Genomic DNA, 6,000 nt, shown 5'->3' on the forward strand with positions numbered 1-6,000 from the left:
AAGATGGCATAGCTTATGAGTACTAGAGCCAGGCATTAAACTCTGTCCCATTTAACTCTCAGGTTCATATTTCGTTCTTTGTCCTCTCAGTTTCCCACCCCAGCCACTAACACATTCTATCATTTCTGACTTCTCTAGTGATTGCAAGAATATACTTTTACTTCCAGAGAGAAAATGATAAATGTGTAATTGGTATGTATATTACCAATGCCACTTATTTGTAAATATCATTTCTTTTTGTATATAATTAAAATGTATTTTCTTACATCTAATTTTGAATTCAATTTATGAAGTACTTACACAGCACTTCCTTACACTGGGTCCTTCAGAAAGTGTAGCTGGAGACCCAGTGAAAAATCAGGCAAGGTCCCTTCTTAGGAGCTAATAACCTATGATATGTGTGATATCAATGAATTTGTGAAAAACTTGTAGGCAATATCTGCTTGAACTTTCCTTCGAAAATTGATATGACTCCTCCCAATATGAAATAATAGTTACTAGTACTATTACAAAGCAAGAAATATAGGAAAAGCATTATATGGAAGATGGCCTTTATGAATTTCAAATATCTACTGAAGCAATACCCAGGTTGGGAAATTAAGTAAATATAAGATTTTTAACATATTGTCCTGATTTATTAAATAAAAATATGTTTATCTTCCCTATATGTGCACAATCCCCAGCGGTACTTAATATGATGTGTCAATCAAACAGGAAGTTAATTAGCTTTAAGTCAGAACACTCCTATTGGCACATCTGTCTCATACCCCTTTCAATGGTTTGAGAAATATTCTACCAGGAAGAAGAATGCAGCCAGGATGACTGCTCTCTCTTCTCTCAAGTCCAGCAGCAAGGCTTTGAACATCTCTTCTCCATCATCATGTCTGAACTACTGTAATAGCTCCCTAACTTGATTCCTTGATTGCATTTTTGTCCCCATTAAAACTATTCTCCTTAAAGAAGGTAAAATAATATTTTTGACCTGTGTAAATTGTAGAATAAACCAGATGGGGGAAAAAACAAAATAAATGTAGGTGCTAATGGATTATTATAAGATGAACACCCTTGAAACACTGCAAAGTACAAAAAAATAATTTGCCATGCATCCTAGAAGATCTGCTCTGTGCCTAACTCATCCTAATTCAAAGTACTTCCTCCCCACAAAAGCAGTCACTGTTCTGAATTTTACAGTAATACCATCCTGTGTGTTGTTTTAGTTTGCTTAACAGATCTTGTTTAGTTTTATCTATATTTCAACTTACATTTACTAAATTTGTTTTAATCCTTCCCAGAAATTCTTTTTTTTATATAATTTATGGGTTGAATAGCCTAGGGCATTTTACTTGTAGACTATCCCACAGTCTTGCTTTTGTTGATCATACAACTTGGAATAGGTCAACACACTCTTCTGCCCTAAAAATTAGCAGTGAGATCCAGAATCCTCACCATGCTTAGGCTCAATCCCTTTGGCAAGACCAGAGGTGGTACGGTATGCTTTCACCAAAAGGTCCATCGTTGGTCTGCTCGTGTCTATTTTTGAGATGTTCCCTGCTGTTGGTTCTCAGGGACTGGATCCATTAATTCACTGGGAATTGCCAAATATTGATATTTGATTTCATTCATTTCTATTTTCTTTTAATAATTTGAGTTGAATTAGTCAGGGTTCTTTGGAGAAACAGAGCCAACACAAAATATCTGTAAATACAAGAGTCATAAGTGTCTCACACAACCATGGGAATGCAAGAGTCCCCAATCCATCAGGCAGGCTGCAAGGCTGGCAACTCTAATGAAGGGTCTCAACAAACTCCACAGGAGAGGCTTGCTGGCTAAAAAAGCAGTGAAAATTCTCTCTTTTCCCTTAAAGGTCTTTGACTGATTGGCTCCAATCCAAATGATTGGATTTTCTCATTTGTGGGAAGCACGCCTTTAGTTGATGGTAGATGTAATCAGCCACATCTGCAATCAACTGAATGATGATTTAATAAAACTGCCTTCTAGTTAATCAACCAGCCATGAAATAACCTTGCAGTAACTGTTAGGCCAGTTCTTCCTTGACCAGACAACTGGGCACCATCACCTGGCCAGACTGAAACCAGAACCTAACCATCACAGGAGTACTTTTATCAGGGGGTATTCCTATCATCTATTAGCTGCTTACTCAGTGATACCATTCCTATGGGAAGAACAGAACATAATTTGATATTTTCTCTTTCCCTGACAATGTTGAAAATACAGAACTGATTGTTTCAAATATCATCAGTAACTCACATATTTAATCATATCTGATAGATTTAAATTAATTATACTGACTATTCATTTTGAAGCTCAATTGTACCATATTGACTGGTAGGAGTCTCTTGATAACTCATGAGCCCTTTTAACATGACCTTTTTAGTCCTTGACTGTGTCCCTCTAACTTGGATTATAAGGTATTCCGTGCTCATCTTGAACATTTTCTGCCCCAATTGTGTTAACAGCCATTTCTTCAAACAAAATGTCCATTTTGCTTGTTTCCCTTTATATAAAAAATACTATTTCAAAACTGACCACAATCTATATACTAGGTGTGCCTCATTAATACTGGTATGATCATTAATAATACCTCTTTTTTGGTAAAAATAAGAACAAATGCATAATTATGTATGTAGATACAGATATAGTACAGATGTATTTAGATATAGAGGTAGATAAACAGATACCGATACAGGTATAGGGTGTTCTAGTTTGATAGCTGCCAGAATGTGATATACCAGAAAAAGAAAGGCTTTTAAAAAGGGGAATTTAAAATATTATTGCAACTTTACAGTTTTAAGGCCATGCAAATGTACAAATGAAGGCACCAACAAGAGACTCTCTTTACTCAGGAAAGGCCAATGAAGTTCGGGTCTTCTCTCTCAGCTGGCAGGGCACATAGCAATGTCTGCTAGCTTTCTCTCCTGACTTCTTATTTCATGAAGCTCCCCCAAGGGTGTTTTCCTTCTTCATCATCAAACATCTCAGCAATATTCAATGACGATTAAAGGATGTGGCTTTTCGGGGGTACACAACAGATTCAAATTGGCACATGCTATCCTTTGGACCCCCAAAAGACATGTTCTTTCCAAATGCAAAATACATTTATTCCTTCACAATATCAGAAAGCCTTAAAACATTTCAGTAACAATACAAATATCATACAAAGTCAGAAAGAATACAAAATCTCATCAAAGTCAGCTTCAGGTATGATCTGGCCTAAGGTAAAATTCTCCTCTGGCACTGGGCCTGTGAAACTCAGAAGTTATTTGCTGCCAATGTACAAAGGAGGGACTGTCATGGTATGCATAATCCCATTTCCATAGGGAGAAAGTGGAAGGAACACAGAGGTCACTAGACCCAAGCAGTTTCAAAAATCTGCAGGGCAAACTTCATTAGATTTCAAAGTCTGAGAGTCATTTACCTTCAGGGCTTTAGAAAGTAGCAGTCCCACCCTTTGCAAGGGCCTGCTCAGTGGCCTGCCTCTCTCTGAATGCAACTTGGGGGACATTGGTGGGACCACCTTTTTCTCGGGTCTACACTGTCCAAGCATTAGGGCTATACCCAGGCTCTATGCCCTCTCTGGGGCACATGCTCAACCCCTCTGTCATGGTTAGGGACAGGTGTCAACTTGGCCAAGTTGTGGTATCTGTTTATCTGATTGGGCAAGCACTGGCCTGTCTGTTGCAATGAGGATATTTCATAGGATTAGGTCATGATCACATCAGCTACATCCACAGCTGATTCCATTTGTAATCAGCCAAAGGGGAGTGTCTTCTGCAATTAGTGATGCTAAATCTAATCATGGGAAGCCTTTTTAGGAGGATTCAGAGGAGACAGGTTCCATTCCTGCTTTGGCTGGTGAGCCTCTCCTGTGGAGTTCATCCAGGCCATCCATTGGAGTCATCGGCTTCGCAGCCTGCCCTGTGGATTTTGGACTCTGCGTTCCTATGGTCACGTGAGACACTTTTATAAATTTTATATTTGCAAGTGTTCCCTGTTGATTCTGTTTCTCTAGAGAACCCTAACTAATACACCCTCCCAAACCATGGGTAGTCAGGCTATCCCCAATCTCCAAGGAATGTGCTCCACCCTCTCCAAGGCCTTAGGCAACATCACTCTTTCACTGCACTGAGGTGGAAGGTCCACCCTCTGCCTTAGGGGCAAACTCATCTTCTCCAAATGGTTGCGTGGGTCCACTCTCCTGGCCTGTGGTCTCTTGACTTCAGACCTTAGCTTCCATAGTTCTACCTCTGAAGTTATTTTTTCTCCAAAGTGTCCCTTTTCTTTCCCTCTCAATCCATTTATACAGATCCCACAATGCTTTTGTTGGCTTTCTATGTAGTAGGCAAGGATCATGTCCATCAGACAAAAAAGAGTTTCTACAAATCCTTCCTGAATAACTCCATCTCCAATTCTGGCTTTTTCTGAAATGGCTGACTGGTTCTAGGTTTGGTGGTCAAATCCTCACATGGGGCATTATTTTCTGGGGTCTCTCCATCTGAAAGCCCAGCATTTTCTAGACCATCAATTTCTGGTTTCTTTATAACCAAGAGTTCAGTTCTCAGCTCATCCCTTTCTGGTCACATTTCACTATAAGCTGCAAGTAGAAACCAGGCTGCACTTCCCATATTTAATTGAGAATCTCTTCTGCTAAATATCCAAGTTCATGGCTTTTAAAATCTACTTTCTCAACAAAACCACTAGTCAATTTTGCCAGTATTTTTTTTTTTTTTGGTATTTTAAAACAAGAATCACCTTCCTTCCAGTTTCCAATAATACATGCCTCATTTCTGCCTAAAGCCTTTTCAGAGGTATCTCTAGAGTCCACATTTCTATCAACAGTCTCTTCAAAGCATTCTAGGCCCACTCCATCAAGCTTCTGACAACTCTTCCAGAATCTTCCCCTTATCTACTTAAAAAGCCATTCCAACATGTTTGGTATTTGCAAACCACAGCAGCACCTCTCTTCTCCAGTACCAAAATCTGTTCTATTTTGAAAGCTGCTGCAATGTGATATACTAGAAACAGAAAGGCTTTTAAAAAGGGGAATTTGTTAAACTGCAAGTTTACAGTTTTAAGGCTGCGGAAATGTCCAAATTAAGGCGCCAACAAGAGATTACCTTCACTCAAGAAAGGCTGATGAAGTTCAGGGTTTCTGTCTCAGCTGGGAGGGTACATGGTGACATCTGCTAGCTTTCTCTCCTGGCTTTTTATTTCATGAAGCAACCCCAGGGGTTGTTTTCTTTCTTCATCACCAAACATCTCTGGCTGTGTGGGCTTTGTTGGTGGCTTTGTTGGTTTGGGTGGCTCTCAAGCTTTCTCCAAAACGGATCCCTCTTAAAGGGGTCTAGTAAGAAATCCCACCTTGAATGGATAGGAATACATCTCCATGGAAACTACCTAATCAAAAGTTATCAACCATAATTGGGTGGATCACATCTCCAAAGAAACAATCAAAAAGATATCACCCAGAAATATTGAATGAGGATTAAAAGACATAGCTTTTCTGGGGTACACAACAGATTCAAACTGGCACATATAGATAGAGGAAAAAGTATCTTACGATGTTGGTTTGAAGTCGTTATGAACCTCTGATAAGGTCATGTTCTTTTAATCCATTCCTATAGGTGGGATACTTTAGTTAGATTATTTCAATTGAGATGTGACCCAGCCCATTCAAAGTGTGTCTTAATCATTTTACTGTAGTACTTTATGTGAGGTTAAGAAAGATGGAACCAAGAAAGAGTTGTGAGAAAAAGCCCCCCGAGTTGTTGAGAGAGGAAGCCAGAAGTTGAAAGCAATGCAACCCAGGAGAGAAGGACTAGATCACATTGGCCATGTGCCTTCCCATGTGACAGATGTATCCCAGATGCAGGTGGCATTTTTTTCAGAGAAGGTATCCTCCTGTTGATGTCTTAATTTGGACATTTTCATGGCCTTAGAATTGTAAATGGGTAAACTCATAAATTCCCATTGTAAAAGCCA

The sequence above is a fragment of the Tamandua tetradactyla genome, chromosome 2, assembly GCF_023851605.1.
Source record: "Tamandua tetradactyla isolate mTamTet1 chromosome 2, mTamTet1.pri, whole genome shotgun sequence".
Taxonomy (NCBI): Eukaryota; Metazoa; Chordata; class Mammalia; order Pilosa; family Myrmecophagidae; genus Tamandua; species Tamandua tetradactyla.